The following is a 20,845-nucleotide window of genomic DNA, read 5'->3' as shown; positions in this document are numbered from 1 at the left end:
ATTATAGGAAGGGTAGACGAGAATATTCTTATAACATTAAAATAAAATAATTTTGTCGAGTCGCTTTGCGGTTTTCAAAGTAATCTTCTAAAACAGAGAAGAGGTGAGGTGGTAGCAAAAAGCAACATCCGACAATCGTTTGTAGGGAGGGGTAGAGGGCATACTCCGGAATGGTAATGGTAATGGTGCCGGTGCAGAACGTCGGAAGCGCGGATTATACGAGCGTTCGTTTCTTGCTCGATACCTTCTTTAGCGTCGTCTTCTTCTCAGTCCGTTTACAGTTAAGGACACGCGACGCGACGTCGGGATAAAATTAAGCGCCGGGCTTTTGTCTCCCACGATCATTGACATTTAGTATTCGAAATCGCATGCAGCCCTCATTAGTCCCAGCACTCAATTCTGCAGTCAATGAATTCATTCGATAGTTAATAATGAATTTTTTCGTAAATCAGGTTTATTAAAATATTGAAAACGATAGTTTAATAACATGAATATATATTTAAGTAACACGTAAATTTTATATGCAACTAAAAGACTCGCTGTTTACACATCGAGACAAGGTTTCCTTATTAACGCGCGTTGGAAGTTCATCAGAAATTCCCCGCTTCATTAGAACGTTTACGTGAAACGTGAAGAATTTTGCATGCGGATTCGTTTTATTTGGCAGTCGTACGGGCCTCGCGTTCGCTTGTAGAATATGTGTAGCAAGAAATGATGATTCGCTATCAGCGACGCTCGATATACGCAAATTTTTGTATTCTCTATCAATTCTTTTTGTCGCTGAAAAAAGTAATCTTTTTCCCCATTTACATTGAAACACTCTATTATGTTTATCTCGACATATATTTCGACCAACGAAATTCGACGTTAATCGCGTCACTCGTGTCATCAGTCTAACGAAATTCCCTCGCAACATCACTGTCAACAATGTTTTGTCACTTTAACATTCCTCACTTCCAAAGAGGTTTACCTTCGTCCCGCACACGCTGATGACACGTGCACTTGGCAACACGTACGGGAATCACCATCGCGATTCTCAGAAAATATCAAATCCCAAAGAACGTACGCGCGCGGCAAAACAGCTATATTACAGTATTTTTTCGCGGCGTTCGCGCGCACGTTGGAAAATGATACTACGAGGAATTCTCATTGAGATAAAGATGCGCGGGGCGAGCGGTCGTGCGCGCATATCGAGAGTCGTTTGCTCGGCTCGGCGAGAGGGAGAGAGAGAAAACTTGGTTGCGCGATTCCCTTGCCGCGGCTTGTTTGTTTCTTTCTTTTTCCCTTTTGTCAGATGCTCGCTCGGCTGTGTTACGGCGCGCCTCGCGGCCCTTGCTCGGCCGCGCGTAGCGAGCACGCGCCGATCGAAATTTGACGTTTGCGGCAGTTGCATGCTTCGGTCGGCTTCCGCCTCGTGGCGCCGCTGTTGGGAGCGCTCGACTCGCGCGCGCGAGCGATCAGTCGTGAGCGCGAGTGCAGTCGAGCCGGGTGTGCCGTCCGTCGCTTCGCTTCGACCTCCCGGGGAGTCCCCGCCGTCTCTCCTGCCACGGTACGTCAAACGTCACGTCGCGTCGTGATTAAGTGCCCGCGGATCATTGTGCATTGTGTGAACGGTTCGGCCAGCTGATAAAGTGTCACCGGACCAGCGGAGCGTCCCACGAGGGTGGAACCGAGCAGCCGGGCGAACGAGGAGGTAGCACCCCGTCGCGACAACCCCCGAGCTTCGCCGAGACACGTCGAGCTTCTTCGCCTGTGGTGAGTTGCGACCCTACGAACGTTGATTTCTCACGTTTCACGCCGTGGTATCGCGCACGGAGCGAATCGTACGTTCTCGGAGCCGTCATGCGTTCGGCGAGGCCGACTGTCAGCCCGTACCCTTATCGAACCGCGCGCGACGGCGCGACGAAATTGATTCCGAGCCCGCGCACTGCGTACGATTCTTGGATTTGTTCAAGTGGCTTGGTTATAGCGTGGGATCGTTATCGAGAAAGCTTTGCAACTCGAATGTAGTTTGTGCATCTTTACACGTATATGACTTCTCACCTGCACTATGGTGATATCGGGTCACCACTGGCCAGATTAACAGAACGATCGGTTGGTTTTACCAAAAGTATAACGTAGTAACGGGATAAATCTTTTTAATCCTTATACAGGGTGGCCCATTTTAATTTATACAGTCGATTTTTTAAAAAACTAAAAGAGATACGAAATGATCTTCAAGATGAGTTTTGAGGACATTTTAAGGACATAAGATGACATTTTTCGGAAAAATGTTTCAGACAAAAGTTACTTACTTTTCGATGGAGAATAAGAATCTGCAATAAAAAGTTGGGGTTTCAATTTAAGAAATTGAAGGTGATCTTCGCGTGACCTTCAAACGACTATTCAAGGTCAAACCAATGGTATCATCTTATGTCCCCCTCGAAATCGTGACATGTCTGTCTGAAACATTTTTTCGTATCTCTTTTAGTTTTTTAAAAAATCGACTGTATAAATTAAAATGGGCCACCCTGTATATACCTGAAACATTATTCGCGCGCCCTCGTGTCACTTATCCGAGGTTTAGTACCGTAATTCAGGTTCGCGATTAAACTCGACATGTTGTTAGGCTCGGGATCGCCTAATCTGCTATTTATTTCGTGGAAATGGAGATTTATCACCGCGAAAATTGCGCCGTCACAGTTTGTTCGTCGGACGGCGACGCGAATTCCTCGTCGTCGCTCTCCTTTTGCATCGTAAAATGCGAATTTCTTTTCGGAGCGTGGCCGCATTTTCTATAGAAAGGCAATGCACGCGCGACGTTTTCCCTGGACGCGCGCTCGACAACAGGTTTCCGCGCACGTAAGCGTTCGCATCTCTTACGCAACGCTCGTCGAAGGCTGCCCGATCGCGCAAAGTGACTCTCGGGGGAGCATCCTTACGATTTAACCCCCGTCGAGAGTAATTCGCCACTCTCTTTCGTATTGCCGTTGCTCTCGAAATTCCTCCGCAGGGCCTTCGCAATACGGGACAGACCTCTAAAAGAGTCCTTAAAAGATTTCCAATCCCCTTCTAAACGCAGGAATGTATCGTGAATACGAGCCAGGCCAGGTGTAGGTGTATATTACATATTTGCCACGGCGTACAGATGAGGCAAAAAAGTTGAACGTTTTAGAACGTATACGCGACGGTTTTGTTTGAACTTGGATTTTCGAGGACGCTGTTTGGTCAAGGATATTCATCTTTTTTCCCTTTTTCTTTTTCTGCTTGGTCTATTCGTTGCATACACATTATTTCATCGTGTACGCTTGAGAATCTGCAATAATGACCAGTACCGTATTTGCGAATTAAGAGAACTGAAATAAAGATGCGACTCTGATTGATTACGTAGTCTTGCGGCACGCGGGACGTAATGCATTATGACACAATCGTCTTTCGGCGGCGCGAGTGTTAACAAACGCGAACAATTTGCCGCGTTTGCAGAAAGTACGCGAGCATCGACGTAAATAATCAATAATGGCTCCTGCCTCGGCGCACACCGGTAATGCCGTTGCTTCATGTCGCCGCGTGCGTTAAACATTCCGCGCGAACGTGATTTCGCCAACGTTTTCTGTCATCGTGACGGTTAACTCGAGACACGCTAATTGGCGCCTTCGAGAAAATACATTGCGATTCACGCCACTCAGTTTCCACGTTTTCCACGTGAACGCGGAACGGATATAACGTAATGTACCGCAGGACTCTATTATCTCGCGTCCAAGGACGCATGTTCTCTCTGAACCATTGTTTCGCACTCGATGCAAATAGGATCATAAACCCAAACGCGTCTCGTCGCCTTCGTTATTTTTCGTTGTTACCAGATTTTCGACCTTTAAGTATTTTCTCGTATCTTTCGAAGCGATTTGTTCCGTTTGTCCGATATCTAGTTTTTTATATTTTTTTAACATCAGTGGTTATGATAACACATAAGACACTATTAACTCATTGTTTGCGTGTGCAAGATGTTCAAGAAAATTGGGAAGTAGTTTGAATAACTAGGAAGATGAGGCAGAATGTTCATTAATTGCTCCTTACCTGCGGCGATCCTCGCGTAATAATCGTCTCTCTTGACGAGCGTTCTCAATAATTAGTATCTATGCGTTTCTGCGAAGTTCATTGCGTGCTTGCAACGCGATTTATACATGCCCACGTGACAGGTATATGCTATTTAAATACATCGCGAGATAAGATCGCTGATAACGCACTCGCGCGGCTATGCGACATTGTCATCGTGCTATATTAGAGCGGCATTGAACGAACGTCTAATGAATCATGCTCTTTCCGACAATTATATCTGCTGATAATTTCGAGATTACGCCAATTTCTTTCGTGATTCTTTCGTGTCCGACTTGTTATCGTTTTATTCGACGATATTATTACGTGGAAATATTCCGGGATCCACCACGTCATCGTTATACGATCTCATAATGATTTCTTTTTCGTTCCTGTTATGTTTCACTGGCAATTTATTGGTTTTATGTAAACGCAGCCTGTCGTGCAAGAAATCTGTCGTAATCGTACAAGTACTGTTAAACGTTATTGCGAAGAATTTAAGTTGCCTCTCCTCACGTATATTTCGCGCCGCGAAATATTCTGAACGAAGATAAAAATTATTCCGTGTGCAAAGGATAAATAACGCGATTGCGCAAGCGTTCGCATAGTAAAGAAGCTCGTTATTCACGACGCGACCAGGAATTAAACCACCTATAATAGCAACTAATTCATAATCGACATTTGTCGCGAAACCAGCGATAGATTCCGAGATATCAAATATGAATGTGGAACATATTTTAATGTGTTGTTGACGGAATTTGCACGTACTGTATTAATGGCAGCGTATTGCTCGACTCGTGCGCTTAAACGTGATTTACTGTCGCAGATAAGCAAAAACAAACACACGTATTTCCACGGCACTTGAATTATTGAGGATGCAAAGCTTCGGCGAGCTTTTTGCCGTGCGTCCTAAAGTCTCTCGTCAAGAATTTGAACGGGATAGGCCACTGACGCTCAATGAAAACGAGGTTTCTTGTTGTCGATTGCATAACGTGACTCCAATCATTACTTTTTCCTCCTCTTTGAACTTCTCCATTGAAACGCCTTTTTTCCCCTTCGATAATTATACACTCCCATCGTGCTGCCGCAAGCAAATATTACACCCGAATAATTTCCTCGAGTTGTACGCCCTGGGTTAATGGGATTTCTCTCTCTGTCTCTCTCTCTCTTTTTTTAATCCGCACGCGTGAACTTGGTTCGTGGAACTCGGTTATAGGCTACCGGATCTTTTAATACGTTGGGAAATGTCTTGTTTGGACTTGTCAAGTGTGTCAGTCATGTAAAATGTAAAGGGCTTAGACGAATATACAGCAAAACGTCTCTTCTTTGATCGCTTTATGAAAAAGCTATTATTTGCATCGTAGGATTACAAGATTGACGAGTTTGACGTATTTCTTGGACTTGCAACTTGCTTGATCCCGCGGCTGTGTATGCACGCATAATCCTCTGTTTTTCATATGGTTTCATAAATATGCAAGTAAAAGATCGTTCGCGGTAGATTGGCTTCTTGGCGATTGATGCCAATCGTATTAGCACGGGATTTAAACCTTTAATCGCGCACGGTTAACGCCCGGCAGCGGTTGTAGCAAACGCCACAAGTTATTACATCGCCTTCACAAACGATCCGTCGATGCCACTTTGTGTCCGTAAAATATATTGCTTTCGTTACCGCGCGCTTTCCACGCTATTCAGTTGTCCTTCCTGCGTTCTGGTAGAATCGTTCCCCTCCGCCTTTTCCGGCACACGCTTTCCACCCAAAATCAATATAGGCGTCGCCGACGCCGCCGCCGCCGCCGCCGTCGTCGGCGACGCGACCGACGCCACTCTGGTCAGGATTCGCCATCCTTCCCGCCACATCTCTCTTGACGAGAGGAACGGGAACTTCCGCTATGTCTCTAACGAACTACGAGGACCGTGCTGTCAATTTCCCGAAAGTTACCGACGATAATTATCGTTAGTCGCCTGCGTTACTAAAGTTCTGCGATCAAATCTGCGGTTTAATTCAGGGGTCGGAGTCAAGTTGAAATTTCATTGACACAGACGAATGTGATTTTCACATTTATTCATTTATTATGATACAAAGATACATCAAGAAATCTTTACAGTAAATGATATTGTTTTCAACTTTTGCGATATACAAAGAATTTTAAATCCGCGAGAAAGTTGCACTTTGTTTTTTTCGCAAACGTCGACAGGAATGCAGTTGACTTGTCGCGGGTATTAAAACGTTAGTTCGTCGTAAGAGAGATTCGCCGATAAACTCCGTGCAACAGTCCCATATTAATAGTCGCGTGCCCATCGATCCGCCTTTGTTATCCTTCGGGGGTTGAAGCGACTCTCTGAAGCCCCGTGCGTATTCGAAAGATGTAAAAGTCGATAGCGGTCGACCCCGGGGAAGCCTATTGCATTCAATGGTCCATCCTCCTCGCGTCCATAGATTCTATCTGGCATTCGCGATATGCTCGTACAGCTAAGCGAGCTTGTCGCACGTCCCATTCGATTCACGATCGCTGTTTCCACCACTTCGCTGAAATTAATTGGCCGAATAATGGCTGGGGACTCAAATCCATCGCGGTGTCGAGAAGACTCTCCCATTCCATTCGCTATTACTTGATTTTTCACATGTCGACATGGCGTACCATCATTTTATTAATCGATCTTGTACAATCTTGCTCGAAGATTTATCGCGCCGCTATCAATATCTCGTGGGCGTGCGTAACGATCATATAAATATCGGACGACAACTTTATTTGTTATCTCTCTATTCTTACACGATCGTGCGCCATTGATTTATGCCCAAAACCCCAGCGGAATCGAAAGTTTATCGTTACGGCGACACACGACGAGTCGTAAATTCCGCGCAGTTTCGGTCGCCGCGTGTTGCGCTGATTACTTATGCTTGAATGTAATTTACACCCACTTATTCCTTACCTTCAAACGCAAACGATAAAACGAGTAATTCAGAAATGCGAATTCTTCGACGACTTCCACGTTGAGTTCTTACATACTTTGTCTTTTTTCTTTTTTTGTTTTTTTTTATGAGCCTCGCCGAATGAATATAACGTTCACGAAAAGCTCGAGTTAGCATTATCGTCATTTTATGCGCATTTCTTGCGAGCGTGGTTTCGAACATGCCGCCGGACGTATACCGGTATTAACGGTTCGCTCGGAATTCGTAATAGCGACACCCGGTATGTGCGCGAGTTTACGTTAGAAAAAGGTGCACGGGCAAGCCGGTCCGGGAGTAATGTCGTACACGCGCGGAGCGGTCCAAGTGCGTTCTTGCTGTTTCGGATGCGTAGTCGGGGCCGCACGGTGCATCCGCCTTACTGCACCGCCGCAGTTCCCGGGACAAAAACCCCGTGCAGGACAATAACCCTGAATAAATCACTGCCCCCGATAGCCATTCGGCGCGGGTTTCCTCCTCTGGCTGTTTATGCCCAGGCGCTGTTGTCTAAACAAGATCAAAACGACCGCCGCCGTCCGGCCGTCGTCAGGAATTCATCGCCTTGAGCGACGTCCTCCCCGATTATTGAAAATTTCAAAGGCGATCCAATTGTCTCGGCCAGCTACCAAATGACACGACTCGCAGCTCGTAACAATCGGGCGAAACCAGACACCTAATTGCGTCTGTCGGGAAAGGAATTGCACGTGGAGGAAATAATTCCTCAGAGATCTATTAGGGGTGTGATTTAGTTTTGAGGGTTTTTTTTGCTCAAAAACGCATGTATTTAAATATGATAATGAATGAATACCTTAATCAAAATATTTTCCTTCGTTTTCTACAACTCTTTCCCATCTTTCTGGCAAGAGATCGATTCCACCACGATAAAATCACTCTTCTTTTCAGTTGATCCATTCGTCGACGAATTTTCGCACTTCTTCCAAATTATCAAAGTGTGTATCCTCTAAAGCGTGTTGCATCCACCGGAACAAATAATAATCGCATGGAGAATACGCGGGGTGCGGTAAGACTTGCCATTCGAGCTCTAACAGTGTTTGTTTCACTGATAACGCAACGTCAGGTCGAGCGTTGTCACGAAGAAGAATCACTTTCCGTCGTTTACTCGCAATTGGTGGTCGTTTTTCGTCCAACGCTTGCTTCAACTTGTACAATTGGTGTCGATAACGATCAGCCGTGACAGTCTCATGCGGATTTAACAGCTCATAGTACACTATCCCACCAAATACAGAGCATTACTTTTGAACCGTGAATATTGCGTCTCGGAGTGGATGTTGATGGTTCGCCTGGATCCACCCATGATTTTCTGCGTTTCGGATTATCAAAATAGATGCACTTTTCATCCCCAGTAACAATCCGAGACAAAAGACTCTTCTTTTTTTGCCTGGCGATCAACGAAATGCAAATGTTCAACCGGTTCGCAATGGCACTTTCCGATAATTCATGTCGAACCCATTTCCCCTCTTTCTGAATTTTTCCCATTTCATGTAAATGTTTCGTAACTGTTGTACGATCAACATTTAATGCTCTGGCAAGAGATCGATTCCACCACGATAAAATCACTCTTCTTTTCAGTTGATCCATTCGTCGACGAATTTTCGCACTTCTTCCAAATTATCAAAGTGTGTATCCTCTAAAGCGTGTTGCATCCACCGGAACAAATAATAATCGCATGGAGAATACGCGGGGTGCGGTAAGACTTGCCATTCGAGCTCTAACAGTGTTTGTTTCACTGATAACGCAACGTCAGGTCGAGCGTTGTCACGAAGAAGAATCACTTTCCGTCGTTTACTCGCAATTGGTGGTCGTTTTTCGTCCAACGCTTGCTTCAACTTGTACAATTGGTGTCGATAACGATCAGCCGTGACAGTCTCGTGCGGATTTAACAGCTCATAGTACACTATCCCACCAAATACGGAGCATTACTTTTGAACCGTCAATATTGCGTCTCGGAGTGGATGTTGATGGTTCGCCTGGATCCACCCATGATTTTCTGCGTTTCGGATTATCAAAATAGATGCACTTTTCATCCCCAGTAACAATCCGAGACAAAAGACTCTTCTTTTTTTGCCTGGCGATCAACGAAATGCAAATGTTCAACCGGTTCGCAATGGCACTTTCCGATAATTGATGTCGAACTCATTTCCCTTCTTTCTGAATTTTTCCCATTTCATGTAAATCTTTCGTAACTGTTGCACGATCAACATTTAATGCTCTGGCAAGTTCTGAAGTGGATTCTGTTGGATTTTCGTCGAATAATGCTTGCAAATCTGCATTTTCAAGCTTTCTTGGTTGTCCCGAGCGTTCTTTGTCCTTCACATCAGTATGACCACTTGTAAAGCGTCTAAACCAGTATTCACACGTCTTAATTGATGGGGCAGAATCACCATAAGTTTCCACAAGAATTCTATAACCGTGAGCCGCAGTTTTGTTTTGATTAAAAAACAAAAGCAACGCATGTGGAAAATGCTGTTTCGGAAGTTGCATTTTTACGATGATATAAACACGATTGCTATAACGCTACTAAATGTCATGGATAATGTCAAGACTGTAAGAAAGAACAGTTATCGGAAACAGCTATTGGAACAAACTGACACTACAGCCATCTGTTGCAAAACCCTCAAAACTAAATCACACTCCTAATAGTATGATTTACGTCTCAGGGGTGTGGAGACTATTCTAAAATAAGATATTGTAATGCGTCTGATTGCGCGTGTAATAGATATAAATTAAATGACGCATTCCAGGCTAAAAACTACGTGAGAAAGTAACGCAAAATTACGCGCGATTTCTCGTGATAGACGCACGCGTACGTACAAGGAGCAGCACATTCGTCCTCGAAAGCTCGTAACAATTAATAAACATTCCGGTATTCGGTCGAGACTCGCCACCGTGATTTACCGTCGTTGAGCGCAATGGGCAATTTTCCCACCGTGCCAAAGATTTAGATGCCGTTTAAATGTAAATCTCTGGTAATCTCACGCACTTAGTGCAACAGCATTGGGAGTCTACCAATGGTGGAACTCGGGCTTTATAGCTAATTTTGCGAGACGTGCACCTACTACAAACCGTCGTTTGAACGAGTTAAGTTGCGGTTATGCCTCTAAGCTCTCGAATCTGTAGAAACTTGGACTTTGCAATGTATTATACATTGTTCGCGCATTACTTAACATAATTCTCCAATTCTGTTGCAATTTCGTAAATTTGGCAGCTTCATTTGTAAAAATTTGAAATTAATCCGAGCTCGGCCATAGAGCATTCGCACATGAATTTTCCTGCCAGCACGCCGCCGCAGGCACGGGGGGACTCGTAACATTGTCGCTCGTAATTGGAATATATTAATTTTTGTCGGTCGCGTAGAATGTGTGCATTTGCGCCCACACCATTGAGATCTCTTACGTGGGTGGGACCGGTTTTAAGCTGCGTTCGCACATGTATATCGGCGATCGTGCTTGTTGTGTACGGGAGTGAAACTAGTTCGTTTCAGCAGATTTGGATACATGCAGCATGACTGAAAACACGTGATTGGTTTTCGCGAAATTTTCGAAAATGTGTTATATGTGAATTCATACGTTTGCAACAATGATTGATTAGTCGTCATTTTCGTAATTAAATACAAAAATCTGTAAATAATTTTATACGTGATACATTCGTGGTATATGCGGATGCGTATTCGTACGTATGCCTACCGTTTCCGTACGCGAGCGTACGTGCAGCTGTGTGTTGCACGTAAAGTACACGCTGCGGGGCTATCCCCCGGCGGATTATATTAATTAAACGTAATGCTAGAAGCCGGGAGAAATTAATCGACCCTCGTCGCTATCCCGATCTCTCGTTAATAGCGCCGTTATTCCTTTGCTATCCCCCTTCGTTTTATTTCCTTATTGCGTCTCCTTTTGCTCCTTTCTAATCAGAAGACAGAAGACAGTGGCGAGAATGTAACGGGGGTTTCGTGTAACGACCTCTCCCATGATTCCGATGACGGTACGGGCATAAATATCATCTCCAATTGCATAATCTAATCGCGTTCCGTGTATCGATACAAACGGATTATGCATCCAATCTGAAGGTCGACAAAAATCTTATTCAATCCGAAAGCAAGCATGTGTCGCTATAGTTGCTAATGAAATTACGCGTCGATGTTTCCGGTTAATTTTCCTTTGTATCGATATGGAGACGGCGCTTTCTGTACAGGTACGCGATGCATGTCTCCCTTGCGTGTCCGCGAAAGGAGGCACCGACAAAAGTTACGATAATTTTCAACGTAATCGAACAGGAGTGCTTTCTTTCCGATTTCCATTGTCCCCGAGGGAAGGGAAAAAAGCGGCGATGCACGAACGGCTCCTCCGACGAGCGATCGCGCTGACTCGATCATCGATTCTCCCGGTTCCCATTCTGCTGTCAACCGGTGGCATTCTTGTTCGTTCGGTAACCTTCGAAAACGAAGCCCTTTCTCGATGAATGCGCCTCGGGCATCTTCCGCCAGAAGCTCCTTCCGCGGCGCTCCTCGTCTTCGCCGCGCTGCGCGTTTCGCTTTTTCCGCGCTGCATATTCACTTTCGTTGGTTCTCGACTTTACGCTCGGTAGCGTCACACTGCGCATAATATGTCGAGAATATGAAGTTAATTGGCAGGTAAATATGCGCGCGCACACTTGCGTACGGGCTGGGACACTCGCGCCTGCAACAAAATCAACAAGGAAATTCTCCGCGGCATTTCTAAAATAAGAAGATGCATAAGAAACACTGTCGGCGTTAGTTAAAGCGGAGAGGAGAGAGGGAGAGAAGATTTCTTATCTTTTCGGAAAAACGCAGCGACAATAATGAGGTAACGGAGCGTGTCGAGAATGCGGATGCACATCGGGATGAGTCCGACTCGGTTAAGGTTGATTTATCGTTCCGAGGATGCTGCCAAATTGGCAACGCTCGTCCCTCCGGTTCGTTAGGCGGTCGATTGACCATCGCGGAACAACGTTTGCGCTCGGAATTTTGGATAATTCGCGTTCTCGGTGCACAATTACAATGACGATGCTTCGCCCTTTGCCACGAGACGAGATTGAAGCGTTTGAAGGATATAACAGCGATCAAAAAATTGTTTAGTCGTTAAATATCTTTAGATTCTGTCTGTGTCGGCTAACGTCGAGTATTTGTCTTTTGATAAGTGCACGCACTATAGCACGGTGACGTAATGGGGACGAGTTACAGCTTCCGCGGCAATGTTCCCTATAGATCCGTTTAGCATCACCGGAAGTTGTAATAATTCCGATGATGGCGCGTTCCCTCTCTCGGGTGGCTGAGCGAGCAATTGCAAGACGTAAACGAGATCGTTGAGAGAGATATTACGCGAAATACGCGTAAAATGCACGTAGAAATAAATCGCGATGCGATCAAATCTCTGATTTCCGCGAGAGTAGGCATTTTCGCAAAATAATATACAAGAAAAAAGAAATTGATACGTTGGCTCATTCGTTGCTCGAGTTTTCTTCGCTGGCAAGGACGATGTCTCGTGAGAGGATTTTGCAGTGTGATTTAAAGAGTCTTTTATCTCAGGGGTTCGTACACGTGCGTGTCGAGCGAGAATCACGTACTCCGATAAGTGGCGGATGTTAGCTATAGCCAGAGTCTATCATGATCAATGATTTTATATACGTCGATCCATATTCTCACCGCACTTGAGCGATAAACGTGCCATTTGACACCGATCCTTAATAAATTGCACACATCCGATGTGCATGAAAGATTGGAGAGAGCAGATCGATGTACCGAAACTTTCCAGTTAAATTCCTTATTTCCTTAATGAAAGACGGAACAGGAAAATGACTGAAGTATAAGAATAAGAATAAACACTGATAGGGGAACACAGTCACCCAACGTGCTCACTTTTGACGTTGAGGAGAAATTCGTGTAATAAATGTAATATAGGTCGTGTTATCGATTATCCATTCAACATCTATTAATAGACATCTTGCAGAATAGGACGCGAGACCTATCGATCGGCAGCACTTGATAAAAGTTTGCTCCATTTCTTATTTCGCAACGTATTCTCCGATACGTGAGAACCTAGCATTGCAATCTCATTTCACTTCAGTCAGTGAAATATCAAACTGAAACTTTAAAACGTTACGACATTTATCTTGGAAATGGACTTTATTCGATTCTCAAAGCTTGGTGCATTTCGAAATTGGTCCAGGTGTTGCCGATATTTATTCGCGGTTGTGGTAAGGGCCAGTGACACTCGCGAGTCCACCGCCATGCACTCCGTGTGCTGCGATGTGCACGCGCAAACGGGTTGCATCGCTCATCGTCCACTTTGCTGGAGCGAAATGCACCGGCCAGATGCGTCAAATGCGTGTACGCATCCGCCCGTCCATTCCGTCATTATACTATCAGACGATGCAATTGCCAATTGGTAGTGCCGGGAGCGAATTTTCTCAACGCGCGTCCCTTCGCGCGCGCTCCGGCGTCGCCGTCAACGTTTTTTTTCGAAACGTCGATCTGGTCTGACGCCTTTCAGAGAATGACGGAGAGGAACTCGTTCTGTGAATATGATAAAAGGTGGATAGCCGTTCTTTTTTTCGTTTCTTTCTTTTTTTCCTTACTATAACCACGATCACAGGTAGACTTATTACAGATTGCCGTCTGTACTTTATGCAGCAGGGTGAAATTAATGCTAATGCCTTACGTTAACGTATTTTTATCTGAAGACATACAATTTGTTCACATAAGCAGCAAGTTTTTCGTTATTTATCGACGTGAGGAGACAGTAACCGTTTCATCGACACGGAATCTCGAGTTTCCAAAGGTCCAAGACGTAAATTGAGAACGTCAACATCGACTGGAATTTAGAAACGACGTGTTCCGTATTGTTAGGATCGCAGATGTCTGATTCATGTCGTCTTTTGTCACTGCAGACGTTGAACAAGTTGCGTAACGATGTCGCGTCGTCTATTTGTTGTTTGATCTTCAGCACCGGTGCTAACTCGTCAGGTCGTTCATTGCTATCGACCGTTGCCTTTGCTTGAGCTTCGTTCCGCCAATGTGGACGCGCGTTAAACGGGGCAATGCACGCGCGCGCATGCTGATATTTACGCTCGCGGGTGCAGGCGACTCCACGTGCGTGGATGTGTATAGAGTTTGGAATCGGGACCTTCTTTACGAAGGCAGAAAATGTGAGCGAGGGTGTAAAGGCCGGTGTTCCAGCGAGGGTGCACTTTGAGTGGCGTTAAACGTGTCGAGGGGGATGGCATCGATCGGACCGCGTTAGAGAATTAAGGGCGCGTGTGCATGCAACGGCAACGAAGGAAAAACACGGTGTTTGCTCCATGATTCTCGTTCTGAAACAGTCGAAAATTATACGTTATCGCATCGTCGCTGTAATAATTGTGCAAGCACGAGCTTATCCATTGTCTGAGGGCGCCACGCGTTCGAAAAATTTAAGAAATACGACTTTTATTTTTACACGACTCGGTCGTAATATTGGGTTGGCCAAAAAGTAATTGCGTTTTTTTTTATATAAATAAAAGGCGAATTTTTCATGGGAAACAAAAACTTTATTAAACAATATATTGTCCATTTTGTTTGATTATCTTTTGCCATTTTTCAGGCAACTTCATGATTCCGCGCTCAAAAAAGTTCTTATCTTTCTCAGCAAAAAACAATTCCAACAACGATTTCATATCCTCATCAGCAGTCAAGGTTTTACCATTCAAGGCGTTTTGCAAAGAACGAAACAAATGGTAATCTGATGGTGCCAGGTCTGGCGAATATGGTGGATGTGGTAACATCATGGTAACACATCCCATCCAAGCTGCAACAATTTTTCACGAGTGACCAAACTTGTACGTGGTCTAGCGTTATCATGGTGAAACACAACACCTTTGCGATTCACCAATTCTCGACGTTTCTGTTTGATGGCATCATTTAATTTATCCAGGACGACAGTATACGTCTGAATTAATGGTTTGATTCCTTGCAAGCAGCTCAAAATACACAGTCCCACCAGACTGACAGCATAATCTTTCTTTGGTGAATATCTGCTTTTCAAGTGCTTTCAGCAGGTTCATCACGCTTGCTCCACCATCTTTTTCGTTTGACGTTGTTGTAGACGATCCATTTTTCGTCGCCTGTTATCATACGTTTCAAAAGAGAATCGCAGATGTCAATACGCTTAGTGAGATGAATTTCTTTGAGCTCATGTGGTACCGAAATATCGAGCTTACTAATGTATCCAAGTCGTTTTAAATGGTTTTCAACACTCGATTTCGATATGTTAAGATTCTCAGCAATCTCTCGTGTCGTTAAACGCCGATTCGAATCGATCAGTGCCTTTATTTTGTCATCATCAATTTCGATTGGCCTTCCTGAGCGTGGTGCATCTTTCACATTAAAATCTCGAGATCGAAATTTAGTAAACCAATTTTGACACTGCCGCAGTTTAAAGCATCTTCGCTATATACATCAGATAACTTTTTATGAGCTTGCACAGCGTTTTTCCCTTTTCGGAAGTAATAAAACAAAATATGAGGAAAATGTTCTTTTTGATTTTCCATTTTGAAATCGACGGCAAAGAAACAATTGTTAACGAAGTCGTGTGCTTTCTTTTTCTAAAACAAGCTTGAACCGTGAGTTGTTAACCTACATAATGAATTTGCGGTTTAGAATGAAGTTAGTTACATTTCAAGACATGTATGTCCATCTATTGGAAAAAAACGCAATTACTTTTTGGCCAACCCAATATTACGATGATCGGCGCGCAACACGCCTCCGCGGAAGCGATGCGATCGAACTGTTTGCTTCTTACGGTACAGGAAATTGGATCTGACAATACGCCGGTCCCTGAAACGCTCGCTCGGGTCTCTTACCGGGTTTGTTTCCACGGCGAAGCAAATTACGTTAAACCGCGTCCGTCTTCCTCGTCGTGCTGTTATTCGCGTCCGTTTAATCCGGCCGATCGAAACGTTTACGCGCCTCTCCTGCGGTCTCCATCGAAAAGTAATAATCGCCCTATTACTTGGGCCCGTTGTCGGTAAATGCGCTGCAAAGATCCGTGGCGGCCGAGAATCTTGCCAGCCATTCAGAGCGTGTTCGTTACGGGAGAAAAATCAATGCGTCCGTGAGGAAGAATGCAGCGCGTAATAATTATTGTTCCTCGCAACCGCACGAGACTCGGCAGATGCACGGACCCTTCCGGCTATCCTCAAGCGTGTCCGATCCCGCGAGTTCCGATCGCGTGATCCTCGATGACCGCGTTCATTCACACTCGTGACTCACGTGTAACGACGCGAGCGAGCGCTGGTCCTTCCTTTTTCTAATTAGCGCGAAGGAGAAAAAGTTTGCAAATTGCGCCAAGGGAACTTGTCAGAAGATGCGAGAGGAGTCGCGTTACGTGAGGATGTTGCGCAAGGGGAAGGAATTAACGCGAGCATGTTTTATCGCGGCGTCGCTTTGTAAGATATACCGGCATGCCGTAACTGCGAATTAATACCGTTCGCGGTCGATCACGATTCTCCGCGTCGGGTATCGCGCTAATTACGCGAAGCCGAGCAAGTTCACGGTAACGTAACGCGAGAAGGTTACTGTTACTTTTCCTGGTCTTCGTCCCTGCGCCTCTCCCTCCCTTTGACGGCCTCTTTGTCCTCCTCTCCCTATCCTTTCGATGGAACGCGCGTTGCAAAGATGGAGGAGGAGAAGGAGGAAGATGGACGCGGGGAGGAAAGAGGTGGTCCTCGTACCGACATTCGGATCGCCTCTTGCGATACTCTCTCGTACGTAAGAGGAGCGGTTCTCCTTTCTTTCTCTTCTTCCTGCTCCTCTCCTGCCAGTTGGACTCGTCGCTGAAACAGAGAGGAGAACAGCAGCAACGGCGGCGGCGGCAGGAACATCGACTCTTCTGGGCTGCAGGAGTTGCGGTACTGGTCTAAGGAAATTACCGTTAGAAGAGCTGCACTCGCCTTACGTACTTCCTAGACTCCATGTTACACATATATACCTGCGCCTCTGTACCTCTTCTGCACGGACATTTCCCCGTGTGTGTGTACGTGCATGCACCTTGAGACGCACGTGCGCACACACGTATACGGCCCGCGCGCGCGACGCCGTCATGTACAGTGTGTGCGCGTCGATATACGCGGCGGCCGTGCTTCCAGTTCCCGGCTGGGACGGTTCGCTCTCCTCCATTTGCTCGCTTTTGTCGGCGGAACTGGTAGCCGCTACGGACGGACGCTGCGGACATTCAATCTATTCGGACACTCGATCATCTTGCCGATCGTCGGCGTCGTACGGTCGAGCGCGTCCAACTAAACTTGGGTGTTTCTGTGTCAAATCCGCGCCGCGGTCGTCTCTACCGCCGCCGCCGCGCGGATGCGAGTTCTGCGCCGAGATCGCTATGCAGACGGAGTTCAGCGAACTGCATCGCGCGCAATATTGTTGCGCGGTATCTTACTATTCGCGGCAGCAATGAGGGGAGTACGGAGTAGCTATATTATGACGCGCGTAATCCGGAAAAACTGTGCATGATTGCAAATGAGAGATGCACGAGCGCGAATACACGAGAATCCCGATACGCGCTCGTGAATGATACGGATGTTGCCGTTGGTGCTGTGTTCCTCTTCCCTTTTTTTCTTTCTTGCCAGTAGAACGTGCGATTGTCGATGTGGTTCGCAAACGAGTCGTAGGACCGCACGCCGCATCCCCAATGAGTGCACTCTCGTAATTCTTACCGTTGTTATCGTGAATCTTAAGTGGATACGTGCGAGTTTGCGGTTACCAGTTATCCAGCCATTCGCTGCCATTGTTAAACCGAGTCGGATCGGGAAGAGATAAAACGCGCGTCGGAAAGGCGTTCGAAATATGGAGCAAACGGTCGCCCGCCCGCTCGCGGGAAATGGTGTGCCGAGATTAATCGCGAGGGTACGCGGGAACAAAGGCAAACAAAAAGTTGTAGCGGTGTGCGGTGCAGTGCGCCGCGATATTCCGACTTTGGTCCCACGTTCCGCCACACATTGTGCATGTCTGCTTGGAGTGCCTCTTCTTCTTCTTCTTCTTCTTCTTCTTCTTTCCTCGCGTCCCCGCGTCCCTGAACCTCACACTTGGCCACTCGGTCATTGTTCGGCTCACAATGAACCGTTTCGATATATACCCTACGTGCACTTAAGGGGGGAGCCTCTGCTTTAGAACGCTGAAAATAAGGTATATTTTACGAATTGTTTTTGGAGAAACTATACAGCGGATCATTATAAAACTTTGATGCATTTATTAGTACATGTTTAAAGATAAAAAAAATTATTTTTTTATTTGAATATATCGCTTGTAGAGGTCGTTCTGGAGAAATCTTAGTGCGGCCGCGTCGCCGGCATTGCAAATTGGTGAGCATTCTCCTGCCTCCAAATTTCGTCCAAACTGAAAAATTGAAATATCTTCTCGTTATTTATGAATTCCCATCGTCGATGAACCAAAGAGAGAAGAAAAAAGTTGAAAAGTGCCAAAATGGTGGAGCTTAGAACACAAAAGTACGATTTTTAGGCAAAGTTTTTGAACTTTTTCATGCAAAAATAATTGTTTAACTTAATGTTTTTATGAATATTAAAGGTTCATCGACGATGGGAATTCGTAAATAACAAGAAAATATTTCAATTTTTCAGTTTGGATGAAATTTGGAGGCAGGAGAATGCTCACCAATTTGCAATGCCTCCAGGACGACCTCTACAGGCGATATGTTCAAATAAAAAAATAATTTTTTTATCTTTAAACATGTACTAATAAATGCATCAAAGTTTTATAATGATCCGCTGTATAGTTTCTCCAAAAAAAAATTCGTAAAATTATACCTTATTTTCAACGTTCTAAAGCAGGCTCCCCCCTTAAGTGCCCACACACGCGCGCGTGGCACGCCAGTGCACTTTCCCCGTGGATGTGTGCGTACGATGCGACGTGCGCTCGCGAGCGCGCGTCATCGACAGAGAGAGAGAGACTTATACGAGACTCTGTATATTACCTTCCGTTGGTCGGCGCTTTAATTAGTACCGTGGTTCCGACGACCGGCGGAGTCAAAATCGACGCGGTCTACCGCGAGACGCGCTACGGCACTGCAGAAGAGGAACATGAACCTGAGAAACGGTTCTGCCGCGGTTCTTGAACGCCACCTCGTCTGTCGTTTCCTCGCGCTCTTCTCCGCTCGTGCCGACCGCGCGGAAAAGCGCGCGGTCTCGTTAATTCGCGGCGCGACAGTGGAACTAATAGTCCCGACTTTGCCGGGAGGATTAGTGTCGAGGGTCCAACAGCGACCGAGGTCTTTCGAGATCCACGACTAGGAAGCTGTTCCCGCGATCGTTTTATCATTGTATATATCATTGTTGGTTATTCGCGAGGCAATTTTCCAGCGTGGCATTCTAGTTTGATTAACCGTGATTTCATTGCGAGAGTCATTCGCGAGGTTTGCAAAAATAGTGGATTGTCCTTGCGTGGGGAGTAATTTGTTTTTCTGAAAAGAGTTAACTCGTTAATTTAATCTCTCTAATTTACACAGTATTTTACGAACAAAGAGGTAGTTCTCCCGCGCAGTTATTTTTATGATTCTCGAGTTATTGCTTTCGCAAATAATGAACATAAAATTGGTTCGTCCCAATTTGCCTGCTCGTTCTCATAGGATGCCGCGGTGCGTGCTCATGCTCGATTGCCAATTGACTTTAGTTAAAGCTAAAATACGGACCAAAAATCTTGACCTCCTTTATAAAGAGTTGATCGAATCGATAGGCCGAGGCAAGCAATAACTATAATTTTTTTCATGGTAACGACAATGGTACTTGGGGCCATCCATGACATGTCTCAATGTACTCCCTTAATAGATGGATATTTATATACAGGGTGTTTCCTAAGTAAGTAGACAAACTTAAGGAGGATATTCCTTGGCTTATTTTAAGAAGAAAAGGTCATATAAACATATGTCCTAAACTGCTTTGTTTTCCAAAAAAAAGTACATCACTGTTTTCGTTCACTTTTCGTTTATTATAGAACAGTTTGTATTATTGCAAATGAAACAAATGAAAAACAATAGTAACCAAAAAGAAAAATTATAACGAAAAAGAAAATAGTAACTAAAAAGAAAAATAATAACACCACAGTAACTGCTGAAAATGTCCACCTGCAGCCATGATACACGCCTCAACTCTCCTTTCCATTGATTGACGTACACGCTCAAAAATACCTGGAGTGTTACGTATTCTTTCACATCCATCTATTATGCGATTTCTGAGATCTTCTTCATTTTGAATAGGTGTAGCGTAAACTAAAGATTTAAGCTGTCCCCATAGAAAAAAATCTACTGGATTTAAGTCTGGGGATCTTGCAGGCCATAAATGGTTTGGTCTTTGAGTACCTCGACCGATCCATCGATTGGCAAACTTCCTGTTAAAAAATTGACCATCCCCACTCCATCCCCACCGCTGTTGACTCGTACTGCAAAAGCACGCTATCCGAAAAGTGAACGAAAACAGTGATGTACTTTTTTTGGAAAACAAAGCAGTTTAGGACATATGTTTATATGACCTTTTCTTCTTCAAATAAGCCAAGGAATATCCTCCTTAAGTTTGTCTACTTACTTAGGAAACACCCTGTATATCTCATTGCGATTCGAAACATCTTTATAACGCGTATGTCTTGCTTCGAGATTATAAGATGTGACGCGTACAACATATTGTTTGGATAAATTACTTTTGGTCTTGTTCGTTGGAAATTAGGAAGACAATTTATTAAGGAAACTTGGCAAATAGGCTTCCGTAGTAAAAACACGCTCGCATTGAAATCGCGCGAGAAATTCA

General features: G+C 45.0%; 1 protein-coding gene across 9 annotated transcripts in view; it reads left to right on the top strand.

Annotated features, from left to right (window-relative positions):
• Positions 1-1,464: 1,464 nt before the first annotated feature.
• LOC105285057 (SH3 and multiple ankyrin repeat domains protein 3) overlaps positions 1,465-20,845 on the top strand; it is a 121,846-nt gene continuing 102,465 nt past the window's right edge. For all 9 annotated transcript variants that reach the window (XM_011349001.2, XM_011348996.2, XM_011348993.2 and 6 more), the window contains exon 1: positions 1,465-1,755. The gene's annotated coding sequence lies outside the window, so the exon portion shown is untranslated. The remainder of the gene's footprint in view (positions 1,756-20,845) is intronic.

This window comes from Ooceraea biroi, chromosome 12 (genome assembly GCF_003672135.1).
Source record: "Ooceraea biroi isolate clonal line C1 chromosome 12, Obir_v5.4, whole genome shotgun sequence".
Lineage (NCBI taxonomy): Eukaryota > Metazoa > Arthropoda > Insecta > Hymenoptera > Formicidae > Ooceraea > Ooceraea biroi.
Note: the sequence above shows the minus strand (reverse complement) of the source record. Positions and strands in the feature narration are given on the sequence as shown.